The following is a 13385-nucleotide window of genomic DNA, read 5'->3' as shown; positions in this document are numbered from 1 at the left end:
CCGGTTTGACATCCCGCATTGGCTGGCAACTCCTCACAACCCAGATGGTAGTCTAAAAAATTATAAAAAATCAACAAGTGTCACTCGAGCGCCTTTTAAAAGTTGTATTTCACTTGGTGCTTAAAATCGTCCTAGCTGGAGCCGCTGCCTTCGATGTTAAATAATTTTCTCCTAAATTTTGAATTTTTTGGCAAATTTTAGGCACATCCCGAGCTCAAAAATCCACTCTCAGGGAAGCTCATGATTCCCCTTTCTCAGGAAATCCTGGCTATGCCAAGACTCTCAATGCAGTTAGAAAGAGCTACTATTGGGAGAGGCTTAAAGGTGACATTCTCAAATATGTCACTGAGTGTTTGTCTTGTCAACATATTAAGGTTGAACATGTCAAAATGCCAGGAAAGTTGCAACCACTTGACATTCCCCAAATGAAATGGGAATTAGTAGACTTTTCTACTATCGAACGAGATTATGCATACCGGCAAGCCAGTCTCTTAAGCAGAAGATATTGTGGGAAGCTCATGATTCCCCTTTCTCAGGACATCATGGCTATGCCAAGACTCTCAATGTAGTTAGGAAGAGCTACTATTGGGAGAGGCTTAAAGGTGACATTCTCAAATATTTCACTGAGTGTTTGTCTTGTCAACATATTAAGGCCGAACATGTCAAAATGCCAGGAAAGTTGCAACCACTTGACATTCCCCAAATGAAATGGGAGTTCGTCAGTATGGACTTTGTTATTGGCCTACCCCAAGTTTAGGGAGGATACAACTCCATCATGGTTGTGGTTGACATGCTTACTAAGGTTGCACACCTTATTCCTGTTAAGACAAACTATAAAGCCTTAGACATTGCAAGGTTGTTTATCAAGGAGATATTCAAGCTACATTGGTTGCCCAGAAGAATCATCAGTGATCGTGATTCTTTCTTCGCATCACACTTCTGGAGAGCTATGTTTGAAGCCATTGGGACTCAACTCTGTTTCAGTATAGCCTACCATCCCCAAACTGATGGCCAAACGGAGTGAGTCAATCAAGTCATCGAGGATATGCTAAGGGCACACTGCTGCCGTGAACCAAAAAGGTGGATTCAATACTTGTCTTTGGTTGAATTTTCCTACAATGCTTCTTACCAACAAATCATTTAGATGACCCCTTTCCAAGCATTGTATGGGCATGATTGTTGAAGTCCCCTAAACTTCTCAGATCCAACCTTGAGGGTGGAAGCTTCAAGGGAGATGCTGGAAGAAATGGATGACCAAATAAAGTCAATAAGACAGGACATCCAAGATGCAAAGGATAGACAGAAGGCATACACGGATTTAAAGTGTCAAGATAGAACCTTCGAGGAAGGAGACATGGTCTTCATTCGCGTACGCCCAAAGAAGAGTTCCCTATCCTTAGGGGATTGCAAGAAGCTAAGTCCAAGGTATTGTGGACCATACAAGATCCTCAAGTGCCTAGGACCCAATGCTTATAGACTGTAACTCCCTGAGAACCTAAAGGTTCATAATGTATTCCATATCAGCCTATTGAAGAAGTATGTACCTAATCCTAGCTATGTACTTGATGACCAACAAGTTGTAATGTCTAGCCAAGGAGTCTTTGAGCTACGTCCTGACAGGATCTTAGATGCTAGGGAGAGACAACTGAGATCCAAAACCTTGAGAGAATTCCTCGTCCAATGGAAAGATTATCCCAAGGAGGATGCCACTTGGATGGATGAAAGCACTCTCAACCAACAATATCCCTAGTTCATCTCGAGATGAGAACATCTCGATTCCTCCAAGGGGGAGAGAATGTAATATTCCCGTTTGAAAAAAATATTACTAAACCAACCTCCCGTGCATCGTAAACTCGTGCAAAGGTTATCCCCAGTACCGGCAGCTAATCTATATCTGCACGCGAGAGATGGAGAACTCCGTCTTGGGAAAATAAGGCTAGGGATTCAAACCCGCATAGCCACGGGGAAACATCCTCTTGGGAGGAGGATAATAGGATAATGTTGAAATAAATTAGCTAGTTGAAATTTACTTTAAGTAATTCACAATACGAAGTTGGTCATTTGAATTTTCAATGGAATGAATGAAAAAAAACATAAGGTATCTATGCATTTTAGTACCTTATTAGCAAGTTGGCTTTTGTGCTTTGCAAAGTAACGAGTCTAGAATAACTAATGACTAGCATTACAAAGTAGAAATTATGGTAGTAAACCTTTGATTATGCATGGAAAGATTAAATCGCATGTCACATTTTTAGACAAATCTTCTTTGTAATGATTTGTTAAGGAAGTCGTTATCAACCATAGGAAATTGCAACATGAAAAAGATTCTAAAGGTTGCATGAAGTAGGTTAACTCTAGCTTCAATAGGCATAATTCTCATTTAACTGCGTAGTAGTTAGGAAAGGTTGCATAATACACAATCATTGTACGAATAATTTCATTCAGAGATGTAGTTAGAGAAAGGCTGCTTGGTTTATTTAAGCATAAAATCTTAAAAGTTTAGTGGTATGAATCGTGAATGCAAGTCCTAGTAAGATCAATGGAAGTTATGCCAAAATTTAACATGCGCTTTGGTCTTGACAAGAAAAGTTAGGGTTTGTGAATCTAATCATACGCAGAGGCAATGAATCATGTGCTTACAAGAATTGTATCGTAATGCAACTAGTTTTCCCCCTTTTTGATCAAGACAACATCTTTAGGAATGGACCGTCCTTGTCATAAGACAAGTAAATTGGATTACCCAAAATACCTAAACCGCAAAGGATTTGCATAGGATGATTAAATCGATACAATATACTCCAAGTGCTAACCAGGGTTTAGCACGTTAAGGACTTGACCTATTCGCACTTGTTGCCAAGCTGAAACCCTCATACCCAAAGGTCCTGTCCACATTCACGGAATGTAGGGACAATTGGGCGTACTTGCAAGAAATGATCTAGGGTTTCTTCCCTAAGAATCGCTCAATCAAATGTTGAAACTCGGATTAAGTTGGAACCCCTAGGACCGAACGTTGTCGGCCTAGTGCAATTGGGAATGGGTTGGATATGAAGACATCCTAAACCCTGCTTCTTATCTAATCATGATTCCATGACCAGAAGACGCCGTTCGATGGGTGAAATAATCCCATGGAATAGATGTGACACTCGTGCAACAAGTTGCAACGTCGCATGATCTTGTGGTTTGATCACAAGAGAATGGCCGATTCCTCAGAATGAGATTGGCAGATTCTTGCGCAAGTTTAACTTGCAAGAGGATGAGTAGTCATCCTGTTATATCACTTTTCTTGGAAAAAATTTCCAAGATAAGGGAATTAGGTATTTGCTTAGAAGCAAAGGACCAATCAATAATTTGGAGCGACATAGTTGCTATGATTTACTGTTAATAAAACCTAAGGTATTGGTTAAGTTGGGTTAATAGGGTACAACCCTAACCCAAGGACAAAAGGGAGAATGAACAAACCCTTGGGGATCTTGCCAAGTCGCAATTGATCCCAGATCGAATGCTGGATGCATTCAAAGAGAAGGATTCACTCCTTAGCAGTTGGCCAAATAATGACCACTGGAAATGATTGTGCTTGTAACAGTTTAGAGAGCACTGTTTGATTTGTTTGCTCAAGGAAATAAAGGATGAAAAAATATATATTGCTTCAGGTTGAAGGCCTGAAGGGAGAGGCAGACTCAGTTACCCCCGACTGTTTGCCTAACCCTAACCAAGGGGGTTGTTAATCGCGCTAGGAAGGTGGACCGAACCCGCCGTGTGAGGTCTCTCTGTTGAGCGCTACTTCGAGCAGGAGGACACTTGGGTGCCAAGGGGGGCTTTGGCTATAAATCCCTTGCCTTTTGGGCCTTCCACAAGAGGCCAACATGACTTGGGATTGGATCTTGAGGCCCACATACTAGTCTACGGGCAGAATCTTGGATTAGTAATCGCTGTGGATTGTTGTATAGCCTTCGGGCGGATTATGGATAGCCTTCAGATAGATTACGGATAAAGCCTACGGGTTGGACTTTATGAATGTATTCCAAAGATAAATATGATAACCTGTTGAAAAGGAACTTGTTTGACACTGCTTTTCTATGTCAAGTGCTAAGATTATGTGAAGGAACCATTTTCTAATGGGCTAATTAAGAAAGTTGCTTGATGCCTGTCCAACTAAATGTGGTAGGTAATTAGACAACTAAAGCAACCTTGAGGAAAGTGCGGTGGATGTGGCTACGGGTACGTCCTATGGATGGGTGGTCCCAGTTGACCGAAAACTTTTCTCAATTATAATGGACAGCAAGAAGATCTTCTCAAAGGAAATCAATAGCAAGGGCACTGACATAGAGTCTAGGTTATAATAACCTCAGTTTATGCTGTTTTAGGGGAACGGAATGGGACTATGCCTTATGGCAAAGAGGTCGAGCCTTGTATCCCTCTCGTTTCCCATTCTCCTTGAACCAAGTGCAATGTGAATCCGCTTCGGCCCTAGCGTTTCTGCGTAAAGTAGTTTGCTTGGGGTTCGATGCTAGTTGCCGTTTAGGAAATAACCATTAGGGAAAACCGTGATCTAGGTTGGTCCTAAGTGAAAACGACTAGAATACTTCCGTTACATGGCAGACGCGGAAAGTCCTAGATCGCAAACCCCGTAACATTCCATGGGAGTGCCGGGAGGAGCTTTCTAGACCTCCTTTCCAATGGACTACTAAGACGTGTCCTAATGGGAACAGGTGGACATGTTACATAGACAGAGGTAGTGGTTCAAGGGGATGCTGCAGAGATCTGATGCAGTGAGCCTGCAGTCGGCTCAGGATACATGTGCTACTCCTTGCTCTCATAGCGGTTTGAGAGAGCATGGCTCAGGTGGTTGCTATGAAGGCAGTGACGCAATGTCTCCGTCTCGTCATTGTGCTGGAGTTGCATCACCTCTAGGATTTGTCACACCTGTGGGGACATCTACTCCAGTTACTTTGGCTTTTACTCAGCCATCCGCAGGTGGCACCCCTATCGGTACTACTCCGATAAATACTACCCCAGTAGGTATACCAGATGTATAGGGGTCTCGTGGATATGCCCAAGAGCGTGGTTGCAGGTGGGGAGAGGATCCTTCTTAGGCATACCCTAGAGGGGTATGCCTCCCTTATAGATGATAGGTCAAGAGCCATCATCATGAATGATGAGAGGAGGGTGATGGCTCACATGAGAGAGTTGTGACAACAAGTTTTTTGGCACAATGTCTTGGATCATTGAAAGAACATACCGGAGGGGAGCAAGGACTACATAGTAGCATCCTTTCATGAGGAGTTTTCGGTACTAGCCGCAGTAGATAGGTTTTCTACAGGCTGGATGATGTAGTGCATGCGTGCATACGTGTTACACAAACGATCAGACGCACACATGCACTACATCATCCAACCCGTAGAAAACCTATCTACTGTGACTAGTACCGGAAACTCCTCATGTAAGGATGCTACTATGTAGTCCTGGCTCCCCTCCGGTATGTTCTTTCAATGATCCAAGATGTTGTGCCAAAAAACTTGTTGGCACAACTCTCTCATGCGAGCCATCACCTTCCTCTCATCATTTATGATGATGGCTCCTAACCTATCATCTACAAGGTAGGCGACGTAACTCTAGTAGAACGACGAGAGAGAGACATTATGTCTGTGCCTTCACAACAAACACGTGAGCCATGCTCTCTCAAACCGCCACGAAAGCAACAAGTAGCACCTGTATCCCGAGTCGATCGTAGGTTCACTACATCGGATCTCTGCACCATCCCCCTGAACCACTCCCTCCGTCTGACCCAAGTCTGGAGTGTCGACTTAGGAAAGAGGGTACAAATTTTCCACGACTTTGAAGACAGCAGCGCAAGATGGCGAGGGTATGACTAGAGGCAGAGTAGTCCATCATCTTGAGAGTGACAGCCACAAGACATATCTCGAGGACTTTGTAAGTTTTTTTAAAATTTTTCTTGCTTATTTTTTTGCAATATCCTTTGTACTGACAATCGTATTTTTAACAGTTGTATTTTGTTTTCTTTGCACTACTCAAGTACAAATCACGATCCCACCAACCTTGAGACTGGATATGCAGAGAGACATGGTCTCACTGCAATGACTGACCGATTGTATGGACGCCACGGTCTTGTAAGTCACTCATCTTTATTGTCCATAGTTACTATATTTAATTAGAATGCATTATTGTATAGTGGACTGATGTGTAATTGTTTCCTTTTTTGCAAAGTCTGTTCAATGCTCCTTTGTGGTGGGATGAGGTTTTGGATGGCGAGGATCTATAGCTCGTCCTTGGATCCCTAGAGCTCACATACCATTCATTTTTTTTCACGTGATCTATGTAGACATTTTCTATGTAGTAGTAGTATCTTGCCATGATTGTACCGATCGCTTTCATTATGCGATCATGTATTTATTTCATGTATCAAGTGTTATGATTTAAGTACACTTTTCCTTTATTTACACGAGCATTGTACACATTACTAACACTATTTTGTATGTCCCAAATACAACACACAGCCATAACTTTTTTTAAACCGTCGCTATTAGCGTTGCAAATTTACTGCACGCCTCGTTATTAGCATCGCAAAATGCATCGCAAAGCATCGTTATTTGCATCGACGATGCTGATACCAACACAAATAACGTCGCTGATAACGATGCTGATACCGACTGTTCTATGGCATTGCTAATGACGACGCTTTTTGTGATGACGAAGGAAATTTTCTTTATGAACATTTTCGTCACTTTTAACGTCGGTATAATACCTATATCTTGTAGTGATCCTCTATATTTTAGTTAAGTTTTCTCGTTGATTCATATGTGGGTCAACTCATGATATTGACGCTCTTGCTAATATAGCCATTAATATTAACATTGTGTATGTTTTCAGAAGAAATTTTTTTAATTTTATTCTACTTGTATTTCATGATTTAATTGATGATGTCCAACCATTTGTCGAACTTTTAACATTATCTAGAAAGATCAATTTTCATTTAGCTATGTCATAAATGCAATGCTAATTGTTTTTCTGAAAACTTTATTCTAAGCAATGCAAAAATCATAAATACAAATTTTCTTTCATCTTTCAGATATCAAATTATATTACTACGTATCTAATTTATACACTTGCATTTTTGTTGAGAGTGAAAAAAGACTGAATTTTTTATTGATTTTTGTTGTTTTTGAGGTCTGAATGATTGATTTTTTTGTGGATTTAGAGTGATGTATGATTGTTAATGGAAGTATTTGAGAGTGTTTTGGATGATATTGATTATGTTTTGGAAGTTCATGATGATTTTCAGTAGAGATATGAGGTTCTGTGATGTTCTGATAGGTTCCAATTGGTTCTATATACCTTTTGTATAGCTTCTGTTTTGTTCTGATTGTCTTCTATATGAAGCATGGATTGATGATTGATGAAGATTGAGATCTTTTGAAAGCTTATTGAATAGTTTTTTAGAGTTTGGAATGGTTTGAGTATGAGTTATGAGGTTCTGATGACCTTCTGTAGCCTTCTGTAGTAGATCTTCTGTAGAGCTTCTGTCTCTGTATTGTAACTGTACTGTAGCTATTTTGGTACTGTACTGTGACTGTTCTGTAGACCTTTTGTAAGTGTTCTGTAGAATGTATGTGTGACTTTGGGAAAGTTTTCTAACCTTTGGAAATTATGAATCTAAGTTCAAAAGAGCTAAAACAGGTGGAAGAAACATCTATTGAAGACTGAAGAGAAGACTAAGTGACACTGTTGATAGTAGTGAGCTGTGAAAAGACACTGTAGTGGCTCTGGTGACTCTTCGTATCAGACATACCTCTTGGAAGGTGCATCCACGACCTAAGAAGGATTATTGAGGGTTATTATGAGAGTATTGTAGTGAGGATATGATGTACTATTGATGGAGAGAGAAAGAGAGAGCCAGAGATAGTCAATTCTATCAAACTAGTGTGATTGTATATGAGAGATTGAGAAAGAGAATTATGAAGATATTGAAGATGAATAATATGTGAGTGATTTCCATTCAAAGATGGTGTATTCTCTTGTGTTCTTTGTTCTATTCATGGATTTTGTAAAGATATTGGAGAATATGGTTGATTCTATCAGATCCGTGGGAGATATCTACTATGATGCTGCGTGAAGAATTGTTGTTTTCTTTGTTTTGATGATCAAAAGAATGAAATAAAAGCTTGTTGATGTTACAAGACAGATTTTCTTGCAAGAGAATTCCCTTTTCCTTGGTGTTTCTCTTGGGGCTCCAGTTTTGCTTAGCGATATGGCTGTATCGAAGAAAGGCATAACAGGGAATAGAGAAAACTAAAATGAGGTAGAAGAGGGGTATTTTCCTTCTTCAAGGCTCAAGCTAGAATGAAAAAGAGATGTAGAGAAATTTCTCCATCATTAGGAGGTCTTCCTTCTTCTTGCTTTCTTTGTGAAGGAGAGGGGTTGTATTTATAGCCATGAGGGGAAAGAATGTAGTCACTCATTCTTTTGGCTACTTGTTAAGAGCTAAGTAAGCTTGATAAAAAATATTTTTTGATTGCCTACTTGTTGGATGGTGGCATGGGGATGATTTTAAAATGCTTTCTCTCTCTTTAGGCGTAAAAAACATCATGATTTTTTACATATTTTTTCAAAAACATCTTTTTCTCTTCAAAACGACTTCATCTAGTAGTTTTTGTCCAAGTTATATCATGACTTATCTAGTTTATAAAGTCATGTCATACTCTTTGATACTTAACTTACTTAATATCATGCTCGTTCTTGTGTGTTCTTTGTCTATTGATTAAGGCTTTTGTGATTTGTCTTGTCGTTGCAAAATCAATGCAATCTTTGATGCATTAAATGGAATTAGGAATGCTAAATCAAATATAATGTGGAAAATATTATGATCAAGGCATCGTTGGTGCATAGATCGGATATTGTATGCTCACGTAGTGAACGCCGGAAGGTCCCCAAGAAAAAAAGAACTCTACTTTTTGCACAAAACTCAAGGTAGAAAGCATGCACGACATGAACAAGAGACCAATTGGGTGCAATCTCCCCCCATGCCCTGTGTGAGTGCTCCACAAAGCATGTATTTTATGTATTAATCATCTTTAAGCTTAAATAATAGCCCAAATTACAAAATAGCATGCTTTTGCCTTTTGAGTTTGCTTTAGCACAAAATAGAAATAAAGCTAACGGGCGGGCGCCCAAAGAGTCACGCATACCCAATACAATGTCCAAATACAAATATCCAACGCCTTAATAAATAGGCGCGACAAAATATAGGTGCCATGCCTAAGGTATGCGCTATCGTATTGCTGTGCATCCGAGGTGTGAAATCCACTCAAAAGTTATGTGTGTGTGATTTGATACTTTGTACATACTTAGTCGTTATGTTTGCTCTTTTATTCTATGTGGGTAATATAGTGAAGAGGGGTTTGGTGCAAGAGGAACTTATCCATAATGCTCTGCTTGACATGTACGCTAAATGAGACATGCTTGTAGAAGAACAAGGAGTTTTTGATAGATCGGTAACTCGAAATGCAGTCTCATGGGCTACACTTATTTCAGGATATGCCAATTATGGTCTTTTTGAGGAAGTACTAAATTGTTTTAAAGAGATGCAGATTGAAGTACACTAGTGGATATGTATGTCAAATGTAGGAGCTTGCTTGATGTTCAACACACGTTTGACTGCCTGTCACAACGCAATGAATATTCTTGGAGTTCCCTTTATCTTTGGCTATGTTGACATGGGGAATATGACAGTATTTTGGGCTAGCGGCTGATATGGATGCAGTCAATTATTTGATGCTTGCCAATGACATGATTCATGTCCTTTATCCTAATGCTATAATAGTTGGAGAAGATGTGAGTGGAATGTCCATTTACAGATTCATATCCCTATTTGGCTCTGGCTTGCTACTTTCTTCACAGGCAGGACATTTTAATGCATTGGTGCAGTTCGGATGGATTGGAGTTGTGTATAGAATGGCTCCTTTCAAGGAAGGGACAGTTTTTGTCCATATTTCACAAGGTGGTGGATAATTTGAATCCATTGGGGAGCGCTGGTCTTCTTGGAGCGTATCACCAAGACGACGTATGCGTGCAGTATTTACATGCAATGTATGTGAAGTTCGGAGAACTTGTGTAAGGAATCCTTATGCTTTTTTGAAGGAAACTGTATTTCTAGAGGAAGAACGCAAAAGCATTGGGAAATGTTGGAAAAAGCAAGGATGCACGGAGGGCTATTTTTGAAATGGGGGGCTTTTTGGGGGAAGACGCGTGATTGTCAGGCAATATTGGCTGTTATTGTGTATGGATCATACACAGGATGCTCGAGTAGTACGCTAGAGTCACATATGACTGATAATTCTGTCCACGGATGTGATACAGAATGGCATTCGGGGGTGAGAAAGCATACGTATATGGACATCATCCAATACGTGTATGATTCATAAGACTGAGCCTCTTGACTCAGAAGGGCCAGGTTATAGTCCTGTAATGATCTTCTGCTTCATCTTGTCGAGTGCACGAGCCATGTGACGACATAGATTTTCCGAGTCAGGAATCACATCTTTTGCCTCCAGAACAAAGATGGTGACCTTCTCCATGTATTTTGGAACGTGGCTTAATGGGGAAGAGCTTAGCAGAAAGCAGGGGAATGGAAAACAGGGCGGATCTCTGCAACTTCAAAGGATGTGGAAAGGGACCAGACAAGAGGGACTGAATTGACTGGAGCAGGAGCGCAAGGAAGCCAAGTGGCAGATGTATCTCATGAGCACAGAGAAGGTGATCAAGCTTGCATCCACAAGGATATCAAACCTGGTTCTGTCGGAGGGGTGACTTAGCAGTGCGAGAAGAGCTTCCAAACTAGCCATTGGACGTATGAGTGTAAGAACGAGAAAGTTTACATCTCTCGACCTTCCAGCACACAACAGTTAAAAAAAACCCAAGGCTTTGCATTCCTTTCATGGATGTTTCTAAATTGGACTCACGAGATCCTTGCAGCTTGGAACATGATGCACTACGTGAGCTTGAGATAGAAAAGGTCAAGAAGACAAAGAGAACGCATGCCATAGCTGCCTCCTTGCCATTGAAAATGTTCCTCTAGCCTTGAATCAGCAAGTTGATTCCGTCTCTTCCCTTAGTTCCTCCTGGAACCTCTCTGAAGACACTCTCTATAGTTAGTACAGCTTTACTTGCTGAGCCTTTGATGGCTGTATTCTGCAATGAAATGTCAGGAGTAAAATGAAGAAGATGCACTTAAGAAGCTGACGTTTTGCAAGTGCATTCCATGATAGAAAGTAGAGGAACAGAAACAGGAGATCAAAATGATATTTCCACCAACAACGATGTATTTAATGGACTGTCCATTCATGAAAATTCTGAATAAATTATTGACATAACAGCAGGCTCAAATACTGAAGTGAGATTTCATGCTTCATATCAGCAGTCAGCTGAGAGGAGAAAGAGAGCATAAGGTGAAAGCTAAAACTCTTATATTTAGTAAGAGTCCTTGAAGGGTAACTTGTCTTGGTTTAACTCTTTCAACTGAGCAGTCTAAATCTTTGGAGAAGACAGGAAGAAGAGCATTTGGATTTTGTAGGAAGAAGATTCTTGGAACTAGATTTACGGGAGGATTGGTTATGCTTCATTGAACTTAAATAAAACAAAGTCTTGGCATCATTTTCTCGTCTTTCTTATTCACTTGATTGATCTTCTATCCTGAAATTAGTCAAGGTCCTGTGTGGTTGCAACTTTGCTTTCGAAACTCTTCGATATCTTTGGTGAACTCGACGTGAAAGCGTCGCATAAATTTCAGGATGGGAGATACTTCAGCATCATTTTCAGCCTCTTCTACAATTCCTGTTTCGTCCTCTACTTCAGCTCCATCATTTACTACTGCTTCAAGTACTTCAACGGATGATCTAAAGCAGATTTTGAAGAATATGTCTATGTATATGCAGCTTCAAAATCAGCAGACACAATTGTATATGCAGCAGCAGTAGCAATTGCATCAACAACAGTTGTCTCAGCAAAGGCAACTATATTCGGAGCAGGAGAATGCAATCAGTGCGACTAAGGTGATTGAAGCAATTGAGAATGAGAAGAAGCTATTTGATGGCCGTAATGTTTCAGCTTACTTGAAGACATATGAGATCAAGATGGGATTTTTTGGAGTACCAGCAGGACTTATGAGTAAGTATTTCCTTCGTCTTGTCACACCCACCTTGAGGGCAAAAGTGACTAATCTTTTTATTCAAAATTCACATTGGCAAGATTTTAAGAAGGCCCTGAAAGAAGAGTATTTCCTTGAGGACTTTGGGATGGCTACACGGTGATCATTCCGAGAGTGGGTCTACATGCCAAATACTAGTTGCTTCAGAGTTGATACGAGAATTTGAAGAGAGGTATAGTCAACTTGATACTATTGAACAAAGAGCATTGGATGTTGAGAAAGTTGAGCTTTTCTTGCAAGCTGCAGATCCTGCTCTTTATGAAGAATTAGGAGAGCTTCTTGAGGATCACACGAAGCCTATGGGTCTTAAAACGGATTGGCAAGATGCCTAGAATGCAGTCTCAACTTTGACCAAGAGGAGGATATGGAAGACCCGCCTACAAAATGGTTCTATGACACCGACACCGTCTTCTGCTCCTATGCCTGCTTCTCCCTGTTATTTCTTCTCTTCCTCAGCCAGTTTCTTGGCCTATGCCAATGCCTACTGTTTCTACTCCTCCTATTCCTCCTGCTCCAAGACCGATGCCGGCTCCTTCTGCTCCAAAATCATCCACTCCATCGGTGCCTTCCTCTCTTGACGATATAATCAAAGGCATAACGGATTTGACACTAGAGTCAGTTAAAGCAGAATTGGTGGGAAAATTGAAAGAGCAGTTTGCTTCGACTGCACCTACTATTTCTTCTAGTGCTCCTATTGCACCTAGGAGAGATCAAAGATGTAATTGGTGTGATAGTACGGACCATCAGCATTGCAGGGATTGTGAATCTTTTGAGGATGCAAGGAGGAAGAATTTGGTATTTTGGGGACAAGATGGTAAGATCTAGTTGACTGAAACAGGAGCTCCACTTGCTACCAACTTTGGGAAAGGCGGAATGAAGAAGTTAGTGCATGACATGGCTGCGCGTACTTCTTATGTGGCAGCTAGAGGAGATGCTTCTGGATATGGAGTCTAGATTGAGAAAGGATCAGAGAATCAATCAGCATTATGGACTTATGCTATGGAGACGACAAACAAGGGAAAAATTCAGCAAACTGTTTTGACTAGTGCAGGCTCTAGCATCAGATCTGAGACAGGTTGGGATTCACCTGTTGACAGGTACACTATTTATGTCTACTTGGCTAAGTCTGAGGGAGCAGATGTACTTGTTGAGGAGAAGCATAAGA

Source organism: Lygodium microphyllum, chromosome 20 (genome assembly GCF_053477565.2).
Source record: "Lygodium microphyllum isolate KBCC chromosome 20, Lygodium_microphyllum_v1.1.10, whole genome shotgun sequence".
NCBI lineage: Eukaryota > Viridiplantae > Streptophyta > Polypodiopsida > Schizaeales > Lygodiaceae > Lygodium > Lygodium microphyllum.
This window is presented reverse-complemented; position numbering follows the sequence as displayed.